At 44.5% G+C, this 27,590-nt stretch overlaps 1 protein-coding gene and 1 long non-coding RNA gene across 3 annotated transcripts in view; one reads left to right on the forward strand and one right to left on the reverse strand.

Annotated features, from left to right (window-relative positions):
- Window positions 1–27,590, forward strand: part of MAP1B (microtubule associated protein 1B) — a 101,304-nt gene that overhangs the window by 40,276 nt on the left and 33,438 nt on the right. The gene's annotated exons all lie outside the window — the stretch shown is intronic.
- On the reverse strand, window positions 54–11,374 carry LOC109501692. Of its 2 annotated transcripts, XR_006600775.1 has the most exons (3): window positions 8,036–11,374; window positions 5,215–5,380; window positions 54–748 (listed from the first exon to the last, which is right to left on the reverse strand). It is a non-coding gene; the product is annotated as an uncharacterized LOC109501692 (long non-coding RNA). The 2 variants fall into 2 exon arrangements; XR_002159925.3 differs by lacking the exon at window positions 8,036–11,374 and having other exon boundaries at window positions 5,215–5,398.

Below are 27,590 nucleotides of genomic sequence, written 5' to 3' on the forward strand. Positions count from 1 at the left end.
AGGAAAATCTTAGCAGAATTAAGTTTATTTTAGGATGTGTGTGTGTGTGTGTGTGTGTGTGTGTGTGTGTGTGTGTGTCATGTGGGATCCCACTGTCCTGAATAGGAGTTAGGCCGGGGCCATTTCTGTATCCTTTACACCCTAAGTTTTCACCCATTTCTTACAATTGGGCAGTTACTTATTCCCACTTTGTTTTTACAAATATGAATGTGTTGACTTCTTGTGCAACACAAGCAGGCTGGCTCACTTAAATCCATGCCATAGTTTTCTAGGTCTTGATGTCTGCTATTTTTATTTTATTATACACTTAATTGCGGATTCCACTTAAGATTTTATGCCAGTATTACTCCGGGCACTTAATTTCCATTCTGTGTTCTCATCTCAGATTTTCTCTGATGGTGACTGGTATTTTATTCTAAGCATCAGTAGCTGGCCACAGAGTCAGAATGGACCCAAATGTTCTGGAACAACCTGTTGTGTCAAATTTACCAGTGAGGAGTAACTAAAACCCAGAGAGAACTGGATACAGGACTGATTTTTTTCCTCAACCGCACAGCCGTAACTTTGAGGCACCCTGACGACAGCAGTTGGTGTGTGGTTCCGTGAATTGCAAAGCTGGTACACTGTGGAGTTAGTGGGCAGCCATTGACCCTTGTATTTGCAGAGCTTTGGATTAATGTGGGGAAGTCGTCTGTGATAGGGCAGGAAGGGAAGACAGCAGGACCACGGTTTTCCAATATACCCTCCGCTGTAAAAAAAAAAAAAAAAAAAAAATGTAAGTATGGAAGTGAGAGAGGAGCAAGAAAGATTGCTTCCAGGGAAGGTGATTTAGGTGAATGCTGGCTGCTGCTTTGCTTATGGTGTCCCAGCTGTCCACAGTAGGCATGCATTTTCTTTCATAATTTGTTAAAGTCTTGGAACGGCCATCTCTTCAGGACTGAAAGGAGTGTGGTGTCACTGCCCTCCCTGTCATTCGGCTCCCGAACCCACCATGTGGGGCCAGCTTCACCCCGGGTCCTGGTTCTAGAATAATTCACGGTTCTCACAGCTCTCTCCCTTGTTTTTCAGATAGGAAATAACCACTGTTGGACTGAGCGTGTCTTTAATCACTTTTGACATTTATATATTTAGGCATTTATTTTTGAATAATTTTAGATTTACAGAAAAATTTTTAGATTTTAGATATACAGAATTTTTAGTAATTTTAGATTTATGCAGAGGCTACAGAGCCTTCCTGTACACCCTTCACCCTGCTTCTCCTATTACATTATTAATAACTTATATAACCATGGCACTTTAATCAAAAGTATGAAATTAACATTGGTAGAATGCTATTAGATCAACTACAGATTTTATTTGGATTTCCCCATTTGTTCCATTCATGTCCTTTTACTGTTCCAGGATCTAATGTGGGGATTCCTCGGTTCATTTAGAAGGTAGTTCTTTTTATTTATTTATTTTTTTAATGTTTATTTATTTATTTATTTATTTATTTTGAGAGAGAAAGAGTGTACAAGCAGGGAAGGGGCAGAGAGAGAGAGAGAGAGAGAGAGAGAGAGAGAGAGAATCCCAAGCAGGCTCTGTGCTGTCAGCACAGAGCCCGAAGTAGAGCTCGATCCCATGGAGCGTGAGATCGTGACCTGAACTGAAATCAGGAGTCAGATGCTTAACTGAGTGAGCCACTCAGGTGCCCCAAACGGAGTTCTTTTTAAAGGTAATATCAGAACGGGATTCTGGCAAAGTATGTATGTAGCTTTTCCTATCTTGTTTTATATACATAAAAAAGCAAGGTGTTTTGTTTTTTTTTTTCTAGGAGTGGTGTGATACAGTTAAGCAGTCAGCCCCTCACTTCTTAAAATGGGAATTTGTAAAATTCTGTAAAACCCAAGCCTCTAACCGTGGTTTCTCCCCTGCCTACTTGAAGTGTTTTTGTTGACGAAAAGTGGGTCTCTGAAGGAAACAGGCAGAAAAAAGAAAGTGTTTGGAAAATCTCATTGCTATTTTTTTATGGCATTTCTTATAAATCAGCCAGGTTTTAAAAGAAGTGTAGCTTTTGTTGAAAAAGACCATTTCAAGGGAGAACATTGTCCAGTTAAGCCTTTGCAATCAGTGTGGCTACAATGTGGATCCTGGGCCTGTGGCCGGCCTTGCTGTAACCAGAAGCAATGTGGTTCCACAAGAGGAACCGCAAGGAAACCAAGGCCGTCTGAAGTCTGAGAAGAAAGCTTGTCTAAGGTCCCAGGAGTGAGTATAAGAAAACAAAATTTAAGTCAGGAAATTGTACTATGGCTATGTTTGGCATCTGGCTCTATGAATTCTGAGCAGATTGTAGACAAATATTTACTCAGTTACCTTGTATTTGCCTCAGATATCTGTTTGCCGAGTCTTTTTGCACAGATTTGTCTCCCTTCCCTTCCCATTTGCACACATGAGACCACATGTTAGCTTTGCTCTGTTACATAGCAACAGGCTGTGCTGCTGGCCGCCTGAGTTCTCGTAGGAGGGGGCAGGGAGGGAGTGTACTGGTCCCAAAGCTGCATCGTCTTCCCTGCTGTGAACGATTTCCCAAATGTGCGAGGGGGGGACCAGATCTGCCTTGACAAGAATCGCCGAAGAATCACTGAAGCTTAGTCACGTGAAGGTAATGAGGTCTTTTAATTGGCTAAAGTCTGGAGATATCTGTCAGGAGCAATAGTATTTTGCCGTTTTCGTGGGTACCGATCTTCCATTCCAGTCTTACTAAAGGGTAAAGTGATGACAAGCAGAATTGAGGGCTGGGGAGAGTGTGGTGATAATTTATAATTGTGGATTGGAACTGAGCAAGGCCACCCGGGCAGCGAGATGGTTTGCGGCTTTGGGTGGTAGTGGGGTGGGGTGGGGGGGATAAATAAGATGGGCAGTTAGGAATATAAACCCTTGAAGGTAACGAACTCAAGTCTCCTTTTCCTTATTAATTCTCCGGGTTCCCTTCTGTTGGTCCTTAAACAAGGAGAGAGGAAATCCCTCACCCTTTGTTTAGAGACCGCAGGTCAACTTTGAATAACAAATGAAAATGGAAATGTCCAGACATCTCCGGCTCTCAGCTGTGGGACCTTGTGGCAGGGTGCTTGCTACACAGACTCCTTCCTTCCCAAAGCCTTGTGCTGGTGTTTACGATTTCCATTAAAAGAAAAATCTTTCTTTAGATTGACAAGACAACCTTCAACACATAATTCCCGACTAAAACTTGCAGGTTGGGAATGCAGTTAGCAAGCAGTTCTTGATTCGAATGCCCTGCACGTCTCTCATACTGAGCACAAGCAAAACCAAAGCAAGTGTATTGTGATGGAGTTATTATTACTTTTATTATTTTGCTTATGTTTCCACCAGGGAATTAATTTCTTTCTTACTTGTCTCCCATGCCTAGGTCACTCTTGTGTATCTGTCACTGACACTGTCAGATTCTCTAGAAATGGTGTGTACCTGAAGTGTCCTCATGAGCAGAGGGCACAGGATTTAGGGGCCAAGGAGTTGGGACAGCCTTGCTCAGTGCCCATGTGTGACTCCACACAGACTGAGTGACTTTCCTCCAACTGTATGTTGGGTTGACTTGTTTTGGGACCATTGGGATGCCTTTGGTCCCATTCCAGTTTGCTGTAACAGCTTTGTCTATTTGTAGATAGACACAGAGGTAGTGCCTATGCAACACAAAAGGAGGTCTGACGAGTTTTAGTTAATGTGGCCAGGGCACATGGCCACAGGCAGGCGAGATCACAGGGAGTGGACGAGCATTGAGGCTTATCGTCTCAACCGTGCCCAGAATCCTGCCCAGCTGAGCTCTTAAACTTTGCCAACCACGGTTTTCCTGAGTAAATAAACATGGGACCCCCACCAGCTAGAGAGGTGCACATAGAACAAGGCCTCCACGCCTACCACTTGTACTGCTTTTTGTGACCAGCATCAGGGGATTTTGGAAGCTGCTTCTTACTCCCGGGGCCTCTTTTCCTCAGACCCACTGGTTCTGGGGATTCCAGCAGGTCCTGGGCTTTCTTGGGCCTTCCCCTTTGTGTATTTCTCCGTGCACTGTGAACAGGCACCTGAACAGTTCCTGTCAGCTTTTGTACATCTGGAGAGTGTCTTCTAAGCTGGGAGTCTTTCAGCTGGGGAGCACTTACCCTGACAAATACAGGTGCACTGCAAGTTTTCATGTGTCATCATGGTGCTCCAAAGCCTAGGTTATTCTAGCCTTCGGGCTGAACAATGGATTAGGTATTTTTCTGAAGAGAGTAGAAATGGAAAGCTGGGCATTCTGGTGAATGGGAGATAAATCTATGTCCTTACACACTGTGTCCTTTTCACTGGCTCAGTTACTGACTATACTAGAATACCTTATTTTCTAAACATTTTCTATGTAAAGATCTGGCCTCATTGACTAGAATATTAAACTCCTCAAGAGTGATAGTCCCATGTTTTGTACGTTTGTTCCCTTCAGAGTATAGCAAAGAGCCAGCTTGTGAAAGAGCGTAAATTCTAGGCTGAAGAGTTTGGGTTCGGTCCTGAGGACACTTGGGAGCCATTGGTGGTTCTTGAGCGGTGGACTGACTTAACAAAAGCAGTGACTGAGAATATGATTTAGTGAGAATGTTTTGGCTCAGAAACAGAGGTTGTGGTTTCGTGTATTCCTGTCTTTAGAAGTTTCTGGTAGTTATACTAACAACAAAAATATGTGATGGATTAAATAAAATCTCTCTGTAAATAGGGCACAGTGTTTAAGTCTGTGCAAGGGTGATGTCCTTTATCAAGGGATTGCACAACCATCATTTCCAAGCACACACAAGCCTCCACACTGTGTTCCCAACATCAGCAGATTTGGGAGAGCAGTGGCCATCCATGATGGCCATTTTTAGGATATTTCCTGAATCTTGTCGTTTCTTTACAGTTTTCTCCTCGCTTTGAGTAGCATTTTGGTGGAACATCTGATACAAAGAGCACAGGAGGTTGTTGAAGGATTTTCATTTTGGACACATCTAGCTCCTCAGGCTTGAAGCTCTGTACCCCATTTCCTGCTTCTCACTTCCTCTGCTCCTCAAACACTGATTGTCCTTTACGACTTTTGCCATTGCACTGGACTGCACTTGCTATGCCAGACTGGCTGAAGGCAGTAGGGAAAAAGCACCAGCCTGGTGGGTGCAGACCTTACCCATGACATTGACCACTCCCTGCTCCTCAGCTTACCTTTCTTCAGTATGGAATTTCTTAAGTGCTCCCCTCCGACCACCACCATCACCCGAGGGAATGAGCATTTGATTTAGAAGACAAAACAGAAATCTTCCTGGCCAAGTAAACACTTATGGACCAAGGAGTCAACAGATGGAGGCAGGAAATTTTAGAATCTCATCTTCTTAGGAAAGAAAAAAAAAAAAAAGGCAACGTGAAAATGGAATTGCATGACCACATAATAAAAGCCATTGTGTGCTAATTGAGTAGTATAAGCATAAAATATGGCAGAGATGCTTAAGCACAGAAGAAAGATGAGCTATTGATTCCTAATCCTGACGGTGATTGTTAAATTTCAGGATGTTAGTGACAACTCACATTTCTACTGTGCTTTCCAACACACTTCTCACACGTTACCTCTTTTAAGTCTTAGAACAACCCTGTAGATAAGAATTGTCATTGTTCCCATTTTGTATACTAGGAAACCAGGGCCTGGTAAGATTTAGGGACTGCACGGTTCTCCTGGTTTCCAATTTCTGTTGCCATGCATTTTCCTGCACAGTATGGGAAACAGTGTTTTCTCTGACATAAACAGGGACACAGAACAAGAACAAAGTGCCTGAGTTACCTTTGAATGTCAGAGCATAAAGAGACTGTCAAAAGCAGCCAGTACAAACTCCCTCCCCACCTGCTCTCACTTTATAGTTGAGGAGACTGAGACCCAGGAAAACCTCTTGAGTCAACGCTGAGAAGCAGCATATGGTGGACCAGATCTTTGGCCTTCCCAACTCCTAATCGCAGTAGGTTTATTTGTGTAGGCAATGGATTGTAAGCTCCCCACGTCCACCCTAACTGGCTGGTGGCCCAGTGACTAGCGCTTAGTCAGTGCTTAGTAAATGTGTGTTAAACAGATGTATGAATGATTGACTGACTTTAATTGTAACCGTATGCAAATCAGTACATTTCTTTTATATCTGTCTTGACCTAGTTTTCCTACGCAAAGATGTTATTTTTCACTCTGCATTGAGAGGGTAATGTTTATAAAAATCCCGAGGTAATCAGCTGAGAGGCCCTGAATGTGTATAAAGTATCATCAGTGGTATCACTGAGTTGCTTTTCTGTGGTACTCTGGGTTAATCAAAGGCCTTTGTTATCGTTGTTTTAAGCACAAATCTCCAATTTATTATTTAGTTCATTGCTCTTATTAACTTATTTGAAATGCAAATAGCAGCAAAACATAGGTCAACAGCTGCAGCTGTGGGTTGCAGACAGTGGGGGCCAAAGCACAAGATGGAGACGGGATTCCTGGGGACGACCAGCAGTGGGCTCCCACACCCTCCCCGGGGATTGACTGGGGAGGACATCTTTGATTACAGGGGAGGAGGGTGAGTCTGGGGGACAAGTGGGCAGAAGAATCTAAAAGGAATTATTGATCTCAGTCCCTGAAAGTAGAAAAAATGAGTACACAGCCCATACCTGCCTGGTAAGATTCATGGCCATCCCGTAATGGATCATTGCTGGGGAAGCAAAGTCGAAACCTTCCAGTAATTGCTTTTGGACTATGGGAAATGACAGTAGTAAGGGAGATAATACATGCAGCACACTTGCCTTGCATGTAGAAAGCAGTTCCTAGATGCTAGCTAATATTATTCTTTTTCCTCTGATTTTTATTACAGTCCTTATAATCAGATGTATTGTACAGGATAGTCAGAAACTCTAAAATGATGCAGACCTCAATGAACTATAAATCTTGTCCTAATTCCACACAACTATTTAGGCAGCTAAAGCCATCGGAGAGAAGAGAGGTGTTTGGAAAATGTGACTGGATTCCCTTAAACATAGCAGCAGCAGATACCCAAGGGGCGTGTCCTGTGGCTGAGTGGGGGAAGTTTTCAATGGTGTTTTGGTTGTGCGATTTTAGAATGACTAATTTGAAGAGAATCACCAATGTATTCATTGGTAGAGCAATGGCAACTTGGATTTTGGTCATTTCCTAATGAGATGCAAAACCTGGCATCAGTGGAAATGAAAAAGAAGTTGAGAGGCAAGATTGAGGTAATACAAGGCACTTGTGCTGTTTGGTTCTTGGACGGTCGTGGCAGAGCCGTTTAGGAGTGAGTGCCGCCGGTAGAGGACCCTGAATGACCCTGAATGAGTTGGGGCATCTTTGAGACAGGAAGAAGAATTCTGGGGCTGCGGAGGTTTTACGTAATATATATAATTTGATTTTGAAAGGGTTCATTTATGGAGGAACTTTGGGATTTGGGCAATCTACCCATTTCAATTATTATAGTGATTATAGATATACCCATTTATTGAGCGCCCACATGCCAGGATCCTATGGACAAGACCTCATTTTTCATTCTTCCTACAGCCCTACGAAATGTGGGTCCTGTTCATCCCATTTACTGATGAGGAACCTGAAGGTCAGAGCCAGAGAGGTTATAGCTAGCAAATTGCAACGTCTGGATTTGAACTCAGGTTGCCCATTTCCACAGCTTCTTTCATTGCCTCTGGGAGAGAAGTTGCCATATGCAGTCAAGACTTAAAAACAACAACAACAACAGCAACAACAACAACAACAACAAAACCCCGTCTTCTATAAAAAACTATAGAAAGATGATCCTTCCTTGAAGAAAGAATTTAGGAATCAGTCAATATATTACTGCTTAATAATATATTAAAGATATTAATTATATTAAATATATATCTATTATATTTAAGTGACATAAGTATTATATTATTATATTATATTATATTATATTATATTATATTATATTATATTCTTAATATATGAAGACAATATATTACACCCCATTATGCCAACATTTTGACTTACTTCATAGGAATCCTTAAAAGCAGCAACAACTCTCTAAGTCTTTGGAGGGAATGAAAATGTCCAGGGTGTGAAAACTCCTGAAAAGGCAAATATGATATGTTAACATAAAGGAGTATTACTGGGTGCCTATTTCCTAAAGGGTGGAACATAATTAATAATATCTCCCAGCTTGGCTTTGTATATGAAAGTATGTGTTTAAATTGACATTTTATATTGCTGAGAAACATTAGACCAGTATTTATCTTACACCCTGGAGGATGAAGTGCCTTCTAGACTCTCTGAATGTTCACTAAAAGCAGGTATTGATGGATTTTAGAGGGAGCCTCGTAGGCATGGAATGATGGAAATCAAGAAAGGAACATTTGGGAAGATTCCACATGGATTTTAGGGGTCTTCCAGGAACTAGAGTTTCATGCCAAATTCATACGTGAGTCTAAGCCCGATTTTAAGGGGAAGAATTTTTTGCAAATAGTGTGGGATCCAGACCTCTCTCGTGGTTGTTTGAACTTGAGAAGCAGGGACATGCCGCCTCTGTCCACATGACATAATACCTTTAACCTGGTAAGATGATACCTGACTAGCTCCTTGTCATTGCCTTGTCTTTCTGGTGTCCTCTAGAGCTAAAACGCAGGACTGCTTTAGTTTTTGTGGAGGAGGGCAAAAATGTGCTTTTGAACCAAGCAAGGGAAGGAGTGCCACCCACTGCTTTATCTTCTTGTATTTCCATTTTCACTTTGAGCGTCGACGAGAATCTGGAAGCAGAGGAAAGATACTGTCGATGAGGGACAGAGAAAATGGGCGGTGTTGGGAACCCTCCTGTATGTTGTAGGTTGAGAACTTAAAAAAACAAACCCTGAAAACAAAACAAAACAAAACAAAACAAAACAAAACAAAACAAAAAACCCTTCTTGTAACCATTTCCCAGCTGTTTTTGAAAAGATTCTGAAAAGCAAATAGCATCTTTAATCAAGAGCAATAGTATTAGATCGTTTACTACAAGTTATACTTTTCTTTCAGCCTGTATTTATTTTGCAAGGCTAGAAATAGCTGGAGTTATTTCAGCACCCATGACTATTGTCTAGGAATTGAGTGTAGGTTGCAAATAGCCTGGATGACTACAGTGTTTGGAAATAAGCCTTTTTGTTTTGCCAGTCTCTTTAAGGCAGAAGGGTTTATAAACGTTCCTGTGGTTCGTTGTTTCATGGTGCCTTCTTTTGCATCAATTCACTAGCCTCGCGATGCCATCATTTTATGCTAGAATATATTATTTTAGGTCTGTCGGAGAGTGACAGGGCTAGTCTGTGTTCCTTGAGACAGGTATAGAGGCAACTTCAGACTTGTGAGAGATCTGTTAATTCTCAGCAAGTAGAAAACAGGCAAGGAGGAGGAATCATACCCTTTCCGTCTCAGGGACCAGAATCCTGTGTGACTTGCTAGAGGCTGTTGGAGAATCTTTGCCCGTGGGGATCTTTAAGAATAAGCTAACAGTGACCATGGAATTAAGTGCTCATTGGTCCTGGGCCTTGGAGTATTACCTGGATAGATGAGGTCTAGCCTTAGGCCTAGGGAATTGGCAATTCCATGTGCCAGAAAGACGGCAGAACATCTACCACTTGGTTGCCTAACTCCGGAGCACGTCAGTTGCATCAGGTGAGTAGTTAATAGTGCTCCCAGACCTTGGCAACATGGTGGTCCTGGTAAGAACACGTTGCCTCTCCCTTAGATTTTGGTAGCATCATCCGGAAGAATCCCAGGTCTGGGTCAGGTGACAGAAAAGAGCTCAAACTCAAGTCGGCCAGGGTGTTTGACTTGGTGGTTCTGAGGCGACCAAAAGGATGAGCTTTGATTCCAGACGCACCTGGGTTCAAATCACAGCTTTGCCACTCACCAGCCATGGCTTTGGCCCAGTTACTGAATTTCTCTATACCTAGTTTCTCCACATAGCCAGTGAAGTTCATTGGATCGCTCTTGTTGACAATTAGAGTTCATGCTACAATATGCCAGGAACACATACTAAGCTGTCAATAAATAGTAGCTGTATGGTTTGTATGGTTACTAGTACTGGTACTGGCCGGGATGAGCAAGCTGAAAACGCTTCTCTCAGAGACTGTGTGCCACTCATAGGGCCTCCAGCCCCCACACCAGGGAGGAATCTGGCGGACAGACGGACAGGAGAAAATTCCAGTTAGTGTGGTTGGTGATGTTCCTGACTTCCTCTGCCCTGCTTTCCTACCCTTGGGATTTCTGCACTCTCAGCTCACATTTGGCTTTACTGATGGTGTGGTGAAAAAAACAGGTGCTGGAAAAGCCGGACTTGACAGCCAGTTCAGAGTCCTCACGGGCTGTTGAGTCTGAGACAGAGCCGTAGGCGACCTCACTCCACAAGAGGAACCAGGGCGCTCGGCCGATCTGGTGGTGCTTAAGTCCTGATGTTCTGTGACCAGAGACATGGCATGTCACTTGGCAAAATGGCGGTGATTGACAAGATGAGTGTCTGAGCTGGGGAAAAAGGGAAGAGCCGAAAGTTAGAGGCAGAAGTGGGTTTTTTTTTGTTTTGTTTTTCCATTCGAGTCATTGTTAATAGGATAGCATAAAGGCCTCTTCATTTCCTCTGACATCTCCTCAGAGTTGCTAACTTGAGAAATCTTTGATGGGGGGGCCATGACATGATGGGAAGGACATCTTGTTCTCCCTTTTTATTTTATTCCTTGGAGGAGAGATGAGATGAAAATAAAATGGTTCTAAGGAAAAGGAAGGCATTTTTTTTTTTTTTTGAAAGAGAGTTAACCTAAAATAGAAGGAAGTAGCTTTTTATAAACAGCTGACTACCTTACTCTCTGTGGTTACATGCATTACTGTATGGTCGTGTTCATGAAATATCTCTAAAGAAATAGAAAGATGATCACACAATTTTTGTTTCTGACCTTGGATTCTATTACCTCAGTGGAGCCCAGAGGCTTTGCTGTTTCCGTGCACTGTGAGGGACCCAACACGGTAGGGACTTAGTCAGTATTACATCATTATCATTAAAAAACACTCCCTACACTCCGCTTGGAGACCTTTACGTTGTATGAACGCACATGGGTTGAATATTTAATTACAGCACCATGAGGGTTGCTCAGGGTGATTATGTCGCCTGGTGCGAAGCCTTCCAGTACAGTGTGTGGGGATTTTCATTTCATCCGTCTTTTGGAGTTTGCCACAAGGGGTCTCTGAGGGCTGTAAAAGCAAAACCTAGAGGAGCCCAAGGAGAGGAGACTCATTGGACATCCTGTGTTAGAGTCCCCTGCCTCCACTCTAAAGCGTTTTGTAAGTCAGGCAGTTAGGCTTTGCAGTCAGTCTGTTCTTTTCCTTTAAAAAAATTTTTTTTAAATGTTTATTTATTTTTGAGAGAGAAACAGAGCATGAGCTGGAGGAGGGGCAGAAAGAGAGGGACACAGAATCCGAAGCAGGCTCCAGGCTCTGAGCTGTCAGCACAGAGCCCAATGCGGGGCTGCAACCCATTAACCATGAGTTCGTGACCTGTGCCGAAGTTGGACATTTAACCGACTGAGCCACCCAGGCGCCCCCAGTGTATTCTTTTTCTAAAAGAAGAGAGGATGTGTGTCCAACAGTTTCAGCCTAAGTGGATGAGGTTCCATATCTCTGCCATCATTGCCCCCAAATAGGCAACCTAAGAACTGAGCTTAAGTTGCTTCTCTAGCAGCCCATCTTTGGCTTCTAATAAGGAATCTGAGCAATGTTTAGGTTAAGAATCAAGGACCTTTGATGTCGCTTGAGATGATACCACTCAGTGGATGATACCACGGCTTCTGTCTGCTGTATGAGTGCAGGTATAGGAGGAAGGCATACCCGTCATACACAGGAAGCCTTGTGGGATCATCCTTAGTCTCTGTAATGGCTCCTGTGGGAAGAAAAAGCTTAGGCTCCAGGATACCCATGCTTGACTCCGGCCTCTGCCATGATCTTGCTCTGTGACTCCGGACAAGTCACTGAGCCTTCCTGAAACTTAATGTCTGGAAAACAGGGATTTAGAATAGACTTGTCCAGATTCACATTTCTACAAGCTGGGTTACTGGCAGTGAGCCCTCCCATTGGACTGCATCACCCCATCCCTGAGGGCTTGTTTTCCCCGGTCTTGGAGATAACCTGCTCTATGCCTTCTTGCTTCATTTTACCCACCATTTTTAGGTCCCATCTAGATACCATCCTATATGGAAGCCTTCCTAAACCCTCCCACATCTGCCTGGTGATCAGAATCATCACCTGGAGTTTTAAACTCACAGATTTTAACCCTGACTCCAAGGATTCTGATTTGCCAGGTCTAGATTGGGATGGGTCATATGTAATTTTAACAAGCACTCTATGTACTTCTGATGGGTCAGCTGGAGTCAGGAGCCACCTTTCTAGGACTGCTAGTTCCAGCTAGTTCCAGGTGAACCATTAGCTCTTAGCTTCATGTCTGTCTCCACAGTGGGTGCCTTATTGCCTCATGAGGTAACCGACCCCATCCAGCCAGTCTTTGGAAATGTGCCTCGACTCTAAAGTGCTTTAAATTATCAGTTGATTGGATCTAAAACCCATCTTTGTAAGTAAAATATAGTCATTTATTTAATGACTACATTCAGTCAGTTACCTATTTTTAACAACTTGTTCCTGGATATTTATGAATAGGTAGAATCATAGCTTGTGTGGGATACATTTATGCAGCTATTTAAAAATCTCTAACTATAACTTTTAGTCTAAATCAACCTCTTTTCCTTTCTACCTCATTTGCAAAGCCTCTTTGCAACTATTCTACATCTGTTATTCCGTCGATAATTACTGTGTTCTTTTCAAAAACCTTGAACTACAATTTCAATTAGGGAGGCTTTTTCACATGGTCCTCTCCACTCACGAATAGTAAATAAATGCCCAAGCATCCGTCAGTGAGAAAGCACTGGATTCCATCTTGAAATCTGATCTCTGACATCAGAGTGGGCTTCCACGCTAACTGCGTGGAGAAGCCCCGTGTGGCATGTGTGGTCATAGGAAGCGAGCGGCAGCTGCTCCGGGATGGGCACTGGGGGAAGACTTGCCAAAGGTGCTGCTGTGTCTCCAAGACCTGAAGGAACGGTGGGAGGCAGTCAAGTAAATGGGAGGGGACAAGTATCCCAGACAGAGGGAACAGCATATGCAAAACCCCAGAAAGACCAGGTGGAGCAGGCTGAAACATCCTAGCTGTGGTTTGCATCACTAACATAAAAACAGAATAATTTATGAGGCATGTCTCAGCTCTTTAAGTGTCAGAATGTTTTTTTTTTTAACTAAAAATTTTTTTTAAATGTTTATTTTTTTTTGAGAGACAGAGACAAAGCATGAGTGGGGGAGGGGCAGAGAGAGAGGGAGACACACAATCTGAAGCAGGCTCCAGGCTCTGAGCCATCAGCACAGAGCCCGATGCGGGGCTCGAGCCCACTAACCATGAGATCGTGACCTGAGCTGAAGTCGGATGCTTAACCGACTGGGCCACCCAGGCGCCCCTTAAGTGTCAGAATGTTTTCTTGCTATTTTCTCTCGCGGTAACAGCTTCTGTGGCTTATACAGAGCCTTCCTCTGAGGAGTGCCACTGTGTGAGCCACTTGGGAGTCCAGGGGAGTGAGGGTGGCATGTGAACCCGTTTCCATTCCTACCATCTTAGGGGAGAGCATGGGCCCCTGGAATCATGGTGGAGAGTATTCCAGGGTTCTGTTATATGATGGGCACCTGTATGTAAAATGCATGGGATTTGGGCCCAATGAGTATTTGGTGTAGTCTAGTTCTCCCTGTCCTGCTGGACTGCGGGCCAGTGATGACAGAGCAGTGTTCCTACCCAAGAAGCTGGTTCCGAGCATCCAGAGGTGTGTCCCTCCCTTTCTCCCCCTGCTCTCTCAGGGACAGCCTTTAGCCCTTGTACTGTCTACAGTCAGCAAGGCCACCTGATAACGTGAAGCCAAGAGGATCCTCCCCATTGAAGTCCGATAGTGACAAGACTTGTCTTTCTGGCTGTTCTCTGATAATGTGTCAAGGGAAATGCAAGCCCCAGGCAGCAGTAGCTGGCTGGGTTCCAGAGCCAAAACTGAATTAGAAACTCATTAAATACTGCGAACCAGTAAAGCTGGCTGGGCTGTGCAGTGGCTGGGAAAGTTGCAGGCAGAGGAAGGGAAGGGCGGGCATCTCTAGTTGGCAACTGGCAGGCTGTGAACAGGGCAAGACGGTCCAGGAAACAAGACAAAACAGGGCCGACTTGTCCTTCACACAGACATGTTTGTGAGTATGCTAGTTTGGTGCAGCCGCATAATGTATGCTAATTGCTATATTTCTTTTTTCCCCTTTTCACGGGAAATGCTCGGTCGGAGAGTTCCGAAACCAAAGAGGCAACACAGAAATGCCAAAATGTAGACATGACAAAAAAAGAGAGAGGGAACAAAGGGAAACAGAGGATTCGAGTTTACAAGATGGCTGAGCATTGCTGCTTGGTCAGCACCTGTCTTTTCTGTGCAAGTTGTAGAGAAAGTCAGTAAGCAGAATGGTGTGTGATGTTTTCTGCAGCATCTGGTCCACAGTCTGAAATTGGTTAGTTGGATTTCTTAAATCCTGGCAAAAATTCCACCTGTGGCAAAAAGGGCAAGTTGGCAAGATGAACTCCTAGAGGAGTTACCATAACTTCCAGAAAATATGAGCTGGTTCCCTCTTTATGACCTCTGACAAGACACCTACCTCTCTGGTTAGATAAGACACAGATGCAAACTTGAGAGGGGAAGGCACACAATGGAGCCCACTTAAATTAATTACCCACTAATAGGAAAGACTCACTTAGAGTATTTTTTTGCCTATAGTGTTTGCTAAGATACCCTTGGGCAACTGTCATTCTTCAAATCAAATAAAAACAGACCAGCGTATTAAAAGAATGGTTTCTCTAATGAAGCTTATAAAAGTGCATAGGTATTTTATATTGGAAAGAAAAATGGGCTAGGGAAGAAAAGTATTTTTTTTTCACATCTGACATCAAAATTCCAAAGGTTGAAGTATTGGTGAGTGGACTTATCTTTACCACAAGAACCCTTAATTTTTTAGAATAAGAAAAAGATGTAATGTATTATTTTTTAAGTATTTTAAGTTTAATTTTTTAAAAATTTATTTTGAGAGAGAGATAGAGAGCATGCAGAGGAGGGACAGAGAGCCGGGGAGCCAGAATCCCAAGCAGGTTCTGCGATGTCAGCACAGAGCCCAGTGTGGGGTTCGAATTCATGAACCGTGAGATCATGATCTGAGCTGAGATCAAGAGTCCGATGCCTACCTGACTGAGGCACCCAGGCGCCCCAAGATGTAACTTATTCTTTGAATCAATTTTGTAGAAATGAGACATTTAGGAAGTTTCATAATGCATTTTACTGGGTATGAAAAAAAGGTGGTACAGATATTTTCCAGAACACTATAGAAAGCACATTAAAGCATCAGCTTATATCCTTTAAAGGAAAAAAGTGACATGAAATTGAGCCTCTTTTCCAGATGTTTTAAAAGTCCCTTGAAACTTCTAAAATTAAACTTTTAGCTACAGTACACAAAAGAAACTGAATATATAGTCAAATGTCAGTGAGGGGAAACCTCTGTTTTATATACTAAACTCCTTTTCTCATCCATTTTCTTTCTTTCTTTCTTTTTTTTTTTTTTTAATGTTTATTGTTGACAGAGAGAGAGAGGGAGAGAGGAGAGTAAGCGAGAGCACGTGAGCAGGGATGGGGCAGGGAGAGAGGGAGATAGGATCCGAAGCAGGCTCTAGGCTCGGAGCTGTCAGCACAGAGCCCGACACGGGGCTTGAACTCGTCAACTGCGAGATCATGAGGTGAGCCGAAGTTGGACGTTTCACCCACTAAGCCACCCAGATGCCCCTCTCATCCATTTTCTATGCTCCTTGTCTGAGGGCAGATTCCTTTTGCAAGAGAAGGTGCATTCTCTTCACCTGGAGCTGACATTCATTTAGGAAGCTGCTTCCAGAGCTACATCCAGAGCCTAATCCAGAATAGTCCTCTGCAAGAGGGAAGCCTTTACAGGTCCTGGTACCTCTTCACTGAAAAAGGTCAGGCTTTAAAGGGAGGGTCACATCGATTTGCCTGGAGGCAGGAAGAAAAATGTCCCCCCCCCCCGCCCCCCGCTTTCTTAAATGTTTATTTATTTTTGAGAGACAGAGTGTGCACAAGTGGGGAAAGGGCAGAGAGAGAGGGAGAGGGAGACACAGAATCTGAAGCAGGCTCCAAGGCTCTGAGCTGTTAGTGTAGAGCCCAATGTGGGGCTCGAACCCATGAACCGTGAGATCATGACCTGAGCTGAAGTTGGACGCTTAACTTATTGAGGCACCCAGGTGCCCAAAATGGTCCTTTTTCTTCCATGGGGTTTGCATAATAACTGGACTCTGGTAAACCCACTGGTACCTGCCTCTCCATGGAAGATAAGCTTGTACTGAATTCCAGATGCCAGACCGGGGAGAGCGCCAGGAATCATCTAGGACAAATGTGCATCCCTGATTGTGATCGTCACTAGGCCCTGACCTTCTGCACTCCAGCCTTGCAGTTAGGAATGTAGTAGACTTTTCTAGCCTCTTAGAAAAAAGTGCCAAAGCCTTAAACCTGACCCAGGACGTATGTCACGACTTCCTAGGTGTTGGGGTCCCTTTTGTCTTTGAAGGAGCCGGGAATCAGTAACAGGTTAGGTTCTCCTGTCCTTGGACTGCGGACCTCAGGGGACAGGTCAAGCGCTGCTCACCTCTTTTTGGCTCCCCTCCCTGTGCAGCTCACACTGCTTCTCAAGGCCCTGAGCCAACGAGGACTCAAGCGTGCTCGGCTTCTGCCTTTCCAACCCTTAATTTTGAATCCTTGCCTTTTCTTGATATCTGAGTGTGTTGAGTGAGTAGTGCCCTCGACAACCTTTGTGTGCCTGTCTCATCGTTGTATCTTCTCTCGGGACAGCATCTCCTCCAAAACAGATGGGAAGTATTCAGTGCTACTTTCTGGAGCAGAATCAGATGCTCTTTCTTTCAGTTCTACTCTGGAGCCCCCTCTGAGGACACACTCTGGAGCCGGAGTCGGTGCATTCTTCTCCAGAGCTGGCTTACCCGTCAGCATTTTTACTGGGACAAAATGTACTCTCAGTGTACACGTTTTATTTGTGAAAGAGCAAAGAGTAGTGCATCATAACTTTGCTTAGCGTGCATATGGATAATTGCATTATACTCCAACCCATAGGGAACAATGCAAGATAGGAGTGTAGAAAGTGATTTTATGCATGCTGATTTTCTTAGGGAAACCTGTTTTTTCTCATGGAAATTAGAATCTGGAGATTTTCTGAAAAGCATTTTTGAAAGTCCCCAGTTTATTTGCCTTCTTCTCTGAACTCATTCTAACCCAGAAGTTTAGTTTTTGTTAAAAGAAGATCGAAGACAGTAGAATTTACTTGACTGCTTGTCTGAATCACTTCTGCATGGTAGGTTTTGGACCTTTATCCCCAGGAAAGCTATGTATGTTGGTTCAGAATACATGTATCGATGCTTTGAAAATTCCCCTTAGCCAGATTTTATTGAATTGTATCAGAAACAAATCTCTGCTTGTTAAGTAAATCTTAAACCAACTACATGGCCCTGAATTTATTCCCTGTTTCCTATATCAAATTTACCCAGATCTGTAGATAGAGTTGTTCAGCTACAATCTTCCAGAGAAAGTCAAGTGTGGTATGGGGACATGTGGGAGTGCCCTTCCCTTGTAGTTGGATATAAAATCAAAATGAAATCTTCCTAACGATGCCCTAGTTTAATTTTTTTTAAGGAACAATAGGGGTGCTGAATGGCCAGAGGCAAAATTCAGTTACTTGTGAAAAAAACAAACAACTCTTGACACTTTGGGACGTTTGGAGGCCCTCATCATGTAAAAAGAACTAGACAATGCTTCCTTTTTATTTATGTAGGGCAGTGAGCTTTCTACGAATGGTGACTCAGGTGTATATTTTCCAGTTCCTGAAAGGTACATCACCTGACTTACTCATTTCTAAAAGCTGAGTTTCAATCTACATGATTATATTAAATCCTGTTCCGAAATTGCATGGATGGTGTGTGCAGCGACAGGTGTCTGTATTTTTAGCTGTCCTATTTTGAAAAAGACTGTTAATATCTGAATGCCTCTAAGTGGAATGCCTGATCTGGGTTCTCTGAGATTTACATGAAAATTGCCAACTTGGCAAGGAGTCCAAATGAGATCTTGCACATGATTTTCACAGGCTTGTGAAAGCATTTTGTTAACTAATACCTTCTAATTTAGTTGGATGCCGTAGCTCATATAGAATTATGTGATCTAGGGACCATTAACCACCATCAGGACTTTGAGGGAAGAGACAACTCTGGGAGTTGGACAGGAGATCTTCCTAGAGGAAACAAAATGTGGGTGGGATCTGCAAGGGATTGATTAGATTTAAGTAGGTATGAGGGCTTACTTTATGACATAGTAAATGGTGTCATCAAACAACACCCTTTATTTAAAGCAACCTGTAAGCCAACTGTCCCACTGGGGTGAAAAATAAATGCAGTGACCAGTTGGCATGAGTATCTGATACACTGAAAATTTCAGTTACTTAGTGTAAATTAAGTGAATACATAGACACTATAAATTACTGGTTTATTTCACGTAAACTTTTTTTTTTTTAATTTTTTTTTCAACGTTTATTTTATTTTTTGGGGGACAGAGAGAGACAGAGCACGAACGGGGGAGGGGCAGAGAGAGAGGGAGACACAGAATCGGAAACAGGCTCCAGGCTCCGAGCCATCAGCCCAGAGCCTGACGCGGGGCTCGAACTCACGGACCGCGAGATCGTGACCTGGCTGAAGTTGGACGCTTAACTGACTGCGCCACCCAGGCTCCCCTCACGTAAACTTTTAATAGGATAACTCATTGAAGTGAAATGCTATTGGGTGAAATGAAGAAACTGAGTGGCTGAGTTGAAAGTCAAGGTCTTGCTTCCTGTTCATCAACATATGATTCCACATGAGGCCTGAGTCAGCAGTGAGCTGGGTTCCATACCCGCCCCTCCCCTCTAAAAATAAGAAGTGGTGTGAAAGGCCATAAGAAGGCAAACTCTGTGTATGACGTTCTTAAGAGAATACTGAATTAGTTCATGTAACTGCTTCCTTTGCTCTTCTAATCGATATTTTGCCACTAAGAAGTAGGGTTTGGGTTTGGTTGAGGGAGGAGAGGTGAGAGGCAAAGGCTGTATAGTTGGAGAGAGTTCTTCTGATAAACGTTTCCTGTCTCTGGGCCCACCAAGAGGAGCTGGAACCACCCCATACACAGGGGCTCAGTATCCCCTGTGACAGAATCTCTGAGGACATGCTCAGAGCAGTTAGCCTGTGAAGACTTTGTTGCAATGGTCTTCAGTTTTTAGTCAGCAGGGCTCAAATATCACCCGAGGCTTTGTGGTCAGATGTCTTATGCAGTGCTCAAAAATGGCTCTCTTCTGCCAGTGCTGCCTATTAGAACAACATACAGAGAGTGGAAAAGAATAACGTGGAAATGGCCAGGGGAGACTTAACTTCTCCGTTAGAATGAGAGAAGGGGCACACTAAAGAGGAAAACATGAACCAAGATGTTGGTCCTTCTGGGGCCATTTGTCAGAGCACAGCAAGGGATTGAAATGTGGAGATCATGAAGGACGGGGTAGGAGCCACGAGTTTAACAAACAGACCTTTAAAAATAGAGAGAGTGTGCTGTGGAGTCAGGGAAATGTGAGGAGAGCACCTGACTGAGAGAAGGTGAGGACCACGCTCTGAGTGAAACTTCACTCCGGGTCAGCAGACAGGGCACATAACTGAGGGCAAAGGACAGGAAGTACAAAGGAGTCAGGGCTGTGTTCCTGGTGTGCTGAGAATCCCCCTCCGGCCCCAGGACAGGGAAGACCCCAGGTTGGTAAGAGCTGAGTGTACTTTTCTGGGCAGCCTGAGCGCCGAGCCGTGACCGGTTAACACAGACAAGGCGCACAGTGGAAATATACAGGTGCCAATTCCACCAGCATGTGTGAATTAGCCGTCTCTGCCTCCGCCTTCTGAACGAGGCAGTATATAAATAAATAACACTAAAACAAACAACAAAAATCACACTTCCCTTGGTGTTGAGGCTTTATGCCAAATGCTTGAAAAGAAACGGCCAGATTTATTCCTACCAGCTGGAACATAGGATGTGACTATCCGCCTTTCCATTACCTGTCACAGATGGTGGTGGCTGAGGCACCACATCAGCTAAGATCAGATCTCAGGTCTCAGGTCATCAGCTAAGATCAGATCCCTTGAGCCTCATACTTTCAGGTCAGGATCCCTTTTTTTTTTTTTTTTTTTTTAATGTTTATTTTTGAGAGTGAGAGAGCATGAGCTGGGGAGGGGCAGAAAGAGAGGCAGACAGAGGATCTGAAGCAGGCTCCATGCCCACAGCAGAGAACCTGATGCGGGGCTCGAACTCATGAGCCCTGAGATCACGACCTGAGCTGAAGTGGGACGTTCAACTGACAGAGCCACGCAGGCGCTCCCCAGGTCAGGGTCTTGATCTTAAGAAGTAACCTTCCTGGTAGATGACCAGGCTTGTTGCTTTGCCCTAGCCTGATGCCGCCACTGGAGGCAGCATCATCCTCCAGTCCATTTGGGACTTTACTGGGGGAAAAAAAAAAAATCAATTCATGCTGTTTCTCCTTGGCCTAGAGCTAAGAGTGTGTCCAAGGGGTTCGATACTACGTGTGATATTTGTTATGTCAGCCATTTATAGTTTTCTTTTTCTGTTTCCTTTTCAATAGCCAGGACCAAAAGGACTAATTTGATTTTTGCTTTTAAGGTATCTGGCTTTGAGGGTGAATAGTGTGAAGATTTGGTTCTAAATAGTAACCGATGAGGGTGAAAGGTCGGCGGTTTCCCTGGATTTGATAAATGGCAGGAGTTGGATGGCAAATTAAATGTCAGATAAAACTGTCAGATGATTCCTAGAATCAATACTTACTGGGAAAAGTTTGAGCTTCTAATGATCACATTTGCTCCCAAGGGAAATAATTCTAGCACTATGTTCAGACATTAGGATAGGAATTCATTAAAAGCAGTGTGAGGATGACTTTAAATAAGATCACTTACTACGTTGTTGTTGATCAATAGCGTATTCTTTATACACACTGTCTTGTTTCTCAAAGAAGGGGCCACAGAATGATCAGAATTCTCTGAAAGATTGCAGAAATGCAGAGTCCCCAGCCCCACCCCTGCCTTCTGACCCAGACTGTCTGAGAGTGGACCATGCAGATCCACATTTTTATTGAGTTCCTCAGAGCATCCTGGGGCATATTACACTCTGAGAACTGTACAGTCTTTGCTCCACCAGGCGGATGTGTCCCAGACAGAAGAAAAAGCCATGCCCGCCGGTTAAGCGTTGTGATGCTGCTGTGGCTATGCAGGTCTCGGTGGTATGTTTTGCATTTGAAAAGCGCCTACGAGATGTTACTGGCTTCTTTAAGGTCTTTGGAATATTCTGTGTCTCCTCTCCTCTCTGCGGAGGTGGATTAAGTTTGCAAATCAAGATGGCCTTGCAGGTATAGGTCACGTCTGGGGCTGGGGGTGAAGGGGAGGAGAGAAGGCAGTGGTACCATCACTTTTCCTTGTGCTCCATCACCTTCACGGGTTTTTTGCTGCTTTTTATCTGCCCTTTGTATAGTGGTGTTTCCTAAGACTTTTTGCAGCAAAAGGCTCTCAGCATTCTCTAAGAGCACCAACCTAAAAATACACTGATGCCCCCCAGATCTGGTCCAACCTATTGTCTCAGCCTCGCATCCACGTTTCTGCCTGCTTGTTGGACAGAACCACTGGGAACTCCCATAGGAACTTCAAACCCAGAGGGCCCCAAGTCAGACTGATTGTCATTTATTTGTCTTCTGTCCTCCCTTTAAAATGTCTTATTAGCTAAGAGCCTGGGTCTGGACACCGACCACCGGGTTTCCATCCTAGTTTCACTGTGTATTCCCGTGGGCTGTTGCTGAACTGCCCAATGCCTCATTTTCCTCATCAATAAAACGAGAATAGGGCCTTCCTCATAGGATTAGTGTACAGATTTAATGCAATAACCCAACATAAAGAACTTAGGTCAGTGTCTGACCCAGGGCAGGTATGCAATATATCTTAGCCATTTTTATTATTCATTCCTTTATCAAATATTGATTGAGCTCCTGCTGTGGATGAGACACTACTTCTGACTTCTACTTCCCAAAGGAGACACTGTCAAAACTCCAAGTGTCCCCATTAAACTATCTTCCCTTCAGGCTAGGGCTAGCATCCCACCCATGTTTTAATCTCAATGCTAGTTTATGAAGGTAGCACTAACTTGCCCAAATTGAACTCTAGAAAACTGTGTCCTCCAACTAGTTCACATTGTCTTAGTAAATAGGGAATATAGCATCTCTTACAAAGGCCAGGAGAAGCCCGGTAAGATTAAAAAACATTCTCTGAAACCTACTTTGATCTCAAGAAGGTGAGGTCTAATTGTTGAACCACAGGAAAAGTGCCATTTTTGAGTTGACGCGAGGTTGAGATTGGCAATCTCATGGTTTAACCGAACAGTTGGCAGGGTATCTGGCACAGGGCAGGTGTCCCTCAAAACAAAAAGAATTACCAAACCTATATCCCAAATGCAGGGAGTATTCTATAATATCCTAAGGCAAATGTATCTCAAACACATCTTAATAGTATTTTTTAATTTTTTAAATGTCTATTTTAGAGAGAGAGAGAGCAGGGGAGGGGCAGAGAGAGAGGGAGACAGAATCCCAAGCAGGCTCTGCACTGTCAGCCCAGAGCCCCATGCAGGGGCCACACTCATGAGCTATGCGATCACGACCTGAGCCGAAACCGAGTCGGACGCTTCACCAACTGTGCCACCCAGGCACCCCAGGCAAATCTTATTTTTAAAAAATTAGGATTTAGACCTTGTAAACTCCTAAGACAATCTGAGAAGCATTGAGGGGCAATGACAAGAGTGGGGATCAGGAGTCAAATGGGCTAGATTTAACACCTAGTTTTATAGCTTATTTTATTCCTGTGTTGCTGGACAAGGCAGGTGGCTCTTACTAAAACAGCCTGCCCCACGAACTTCAATTTCTGTGTTTGTAGAGAAAGAATGATAATAACAATCTTTGTGATACACCGAGGTAACATGCAAGTCAAAAGATTTTATAGGGGCGCTTGGGTGGCTCAGTCGGGTGAGCATCCGACTTTGGCTCAGGTCATGATCTCGTGGGTTGGTGGGTTCAAGCCCTACAGTGGGCTTGCTACTGTCCGCGTGGAGCCCGCTTGGATCCTCTGTCCCCCCTCTCTGTCTCTCCCCTGCTGCACTCTTTCTCTCTCAAAAATAAACAAACATGAAAAAAAAAAAAGGTTTTATAAACCATGCAGTGCCTCACAAATGAAAGGTAGTGCTCTTAGTATTTTAGCACCTATTCCCAAATAGAACTGTCTGGGGCAGGCATAGGAATTGCCTTTGGCAGCCATACAAATGCAGTAGTCACTCACCTATGATCAGGCCACAGTTCACCCCTGAGGCTTGTCTTTTTCATCTTTGAAGATAGTGGGGGGCATGGAATTGTCACCAGAGCTCCTTCAGGCACCCCCCCCCCCCTTCCAGTTCTGTGAGATGAGGAAATTCTGATTTCTTATGCCATAGGAGTGACAAGTTCTTGTCACAGGCTCTCTCCTTGGCTGCTGGACTCCTTGAATTTTAAAGGCAGAAGGCATTTCTTTCTTGTGCATGAGGAGCATACGTATTTTTCTTTGTCTGCAGCAGGTTTCGTTGGGGGAACAGGGCACTGGGACCTCCCACCTTGCCCTGGCCCAGACAACCCGGTTCATAGGCCTGAAACACCATCATCAAGTTTTAAATGCGCAAACCAGAGGAAAGTGCTGTGTAAACGGGAAAGTACTAGATAGATGTGGATCTCTGTTTTTGCTGACAGTTGGAGTTGGCTCCCCTGACAGGTAATATATAGCCCTTCGCTAGCGGTGCCTTTTTTTTTTTTTTTTTTTTTTTTTCCTCCTCCATTTGTAGCATTCTAAAATCTACCTCGTTGAAGAAACAACTTTCCGGTTGTCGTCTCTCCCTTAGCTGGTGCCCACGTTGGTGTTGCTGTTTTTCCTTAGCTGTTCTCCAGGTAGCCAGGCCTTCATCCACACCATCTATGGTACTTTCTACTTCTTTCAGTTAGGCCATAAAATAGATTAGAAGAAAAAGGAACCCAATTACTTTCTTCCACTCTCTCCCACTTGTAACCCTTCGTAGCCTGGATTTTCATTCCTCTCCCTTGAGGCCTTTAAAAAAGGGGAAGAGGGGAGAGGAGACCCTAGAAGAATGGGATTTGGGAGGAGAACAATGCTGTAGAGAGGATTGGGAAAGAGGGTAGTATGATGAGAACCCTACAGAAGGGATCGGGCTGTTGCTGCCTGGCGTCCCCATCCCCCACCAGGCCTGTGCCCCAGTGCGAGTAGTTCCCCAGAGGCTGGAACAGGATGGGGTGCAAGATGAGGCTCCCTCTGCCACCAGGAGCAGGGCCTGCTGGCCGGCCTGTTGCTGAGGCTACGTCTGCATCTGCATGCAGGGAACGCGGTTAGGACGAGGAGAAAGCCTCCGGGGTCCAGGAGGCATCCCTTATTTGCTTATCTGGGTGGCTAATGGTGGGGAAAACATAGAGCAGAAGACAGTGCAGAACCCGAGAGAAGGATAGGGTGGAAAGACTGGTAAACCCATGAAAAACTAAACCAAATGACAACAAGCAAGAAGAGCTAAATCCAGGAAATGCAGAGGAAAACCGGTATATTCTCAGATTCTATGATAACTAAATTCTGTATCACACAAAAGATGTCGAAGGTAAAATCCTTAAAAAGCTGTCTAATTCCCAAGCAATGATCAACGTATTTAAATTAAAAGCAATGGTTTATGAAGTCTCCTGAACGCGTTTATAATGGAATTCAAGTTCTTACTCTCTTAAAACAAGCGAACCCTCAACATTCGGAGAGCGATGTGACTTGCTGGAACATACATCAGAGGTGAAACAGAAGCAGAGACAAACAAGTTTACTTCCAACTGAAAAGAAACACCATTTCCAGGAATATCAGGGGAAAGGTGGGAGAGAACTGGGCTCCGACTGTGCAGCAGAAACAAAGAGGGAGTGAGTCTCGGGGTGCGTGTGGGAGGCCAGCGTGCCTGCCGAGGGGCGAGGGAGTCAGCAGGCACTGGCTGACCAGTGGCTGACCCAGGCTGTGTGTTCAAGGAGACTCTTGGCGTCACAACTTGAAGACCTTTCTTTTGGACAGAGGTGGATCGGGAAGGGGGGTGAGGCTGAGAGCTACGTGAGCTGACAAAGGTGAACGATGAATGAGTTGCTTTTGATGTGTGAAGGCCCCTGGGAAATCCGACTCCTTCCAACGTCAGGAGTTTTACTTCCCTGGGGAGGGAAGCTGTGTGGGCTCCTGGCGATGCCTGGCTTTCTGTGTCCTGTGCTGACATTGTTGATCTTTGGGGACCGTGTCATCAGGAGGTACCAAGCCTCCTAGCACCTCTGTTTTTTCTAAAGGCGTTGCGGTGGCAGGAACCAGGAGCTGAGCTATCTAGCCTCCCTCGTGGTCATGTTCTCCCTCATGTCTCAGGGGATTTCTTCCTTATTTCAGGGAACGGGGTGGCTGTTAGGTCGGGCTCCTCAGCCTTCCTGCATCCAGTTCTGAGCCCTCACGCTGGGGCCCCTGGGAAAGACATGGCTGCTTGTAGCCTCACAGAAGCACCATGACTGTGTAACCCATGTCCACCCCCTTTTTTCTCTTTCTCTTTTTCTTGCTTAGACATGATGAGGTGGGATAGAGGGAACACAGGGAGAACCAACAAAGGCTGCTGAGAATGGGCCTCTGCTGCTTGGAGGCTTCCTGGCTTGCCTCCCTCTGAGAAGGGAGCCCAGGAGCCAAGTTCCCACCAGGGCTGGGGGTTAGCTGCAAAGGATAGAGAAGGAAAGAGGATTCACAAGACCTTTGCTGATGCAGGCGTCTCCCCTCTCTCCATACCAGCTCTCTCTCTCTCTTCAGACTTCCCCCAGCTCTTAGCATGGTTGCTTTGCATTATCCTGTGGATTCCTGCAGAAAGGAGGCCTGGATGTTATTCCAAATAAAAAGCTGTTATTAAAAGCTGCTGGCAGACCCATCGGGAAATAATTTTTAGTTCCTGCACTGAGTACCATTCATTTCTTGATTTCACCCATTTAGCTAAACTTTACCCTGGGGAATGTTTTTTGCTCGTGGGGGTTGGAGGTGAGAGGTTTTCTCTTGGAAAATCCACTTCGGTGAGGAGGTAGACTCGGAGAAGTCATTGCTTTTATTTTCTCTTTCCTTCCTTCCTCCCTGCCTCCCTCCTTTCTTTCTTTTCTCCCTCCAATGAAAACAGACTTTAACATCAAGACATCCTGTGCCTGTGGCCTTTTCTTGATCTCCCAGCCCTTGCTTTTGGCTAAATAATCCCAGTCCTTTACCCCAGGCTTTCCTTTTCTAACTCTAGAATCTTCTTTAACCCTTTTTAAGATTCTGCTTCTTCAAATTGGAAGTTTTTCTAGTGCTGAATCACAATATCAAATTCCATTTCCAAAAAGAATTCCCTCTGGTTTTCACCTGGGGATGGGGCAGGAGGAGTGAGGGGGTGGAGAGGGGGGAACGAGGGGCAGAGGTGGGTGGGTGCGAGGGCTCTTTGTCTTCCTGGAGGCCTTGGCCCTGACTCTCTCTCCTGGTCACCAGTGCATTTGCACCAGTGAGTCATGACCCTTCTCATTTTCTTCCTTCCATACTGAATAGATATTGAGGCTTTCTTTATTTTCTGTGACTTGCATTTCTAGATGATGCTTGCAAAGTGTTCATTTTTCAGGAAAAGGAAGTGGTAGAAATAAAGTTCTGCATGGTGATCATTAATGGAGATGAAAATTAAACGTTCAGGCTCAAGACATACAGAGCGATTGCCCTCTTATGGGCGATCTGAAAGGTTTCATCATCGCTGGTTGTTATTTTCATCAGGGGCTCCCTCCTCCTCTTAGTGCTTCTCTGACTTTGGATCTGGCATTCTCTCCCTTGCGCAGGGCTCTTTCATTAAGCAGCTGCCTGTCTGCGCTGAGACTGTTGGGGGTCTTGCTCTGGCCCCAGCTGGGACGGTGTCACTGCTAGGCCAGTGTGTTCTAGGACTTATGTGTGGGATACGTCTGGGAGAGAAGGCTGAGCTGGGTGCGAGAGAGAAGGTTCCAAGTCTTATAGGGATTGGTGGGTAGTGGGTGCCAGTGAATTCCGTCATGGTCAACCTGTTCAGAAACCAGGAAGGAGCCTGTATGTGTGTGTTTAGATGGATATTAAACTCTGTGGAGAAGAGACTATAAGCATCCTACAAGTTATATACTTAGAGAATAACATTTTGCTTTCAGAGATTTCAGAGTCTCCTGGATATAGTAAACCGTAAACCACTAAAACAGCCCA

This window comes from Felis catus, chromosome A1 (genome assembly GCF_018350175.1).
Source record: "Felis catus isolate Fca126 chromosome A1, F.catus_Fca126_mat1.0, whole genome shotgun sequence".
Taxonomy (NCBI): domain Eukaryota; kingdom Metazoa; phylum Chordata; class Mammalia; order Carnivora; family Felidae; genus Felis; species Felis catus.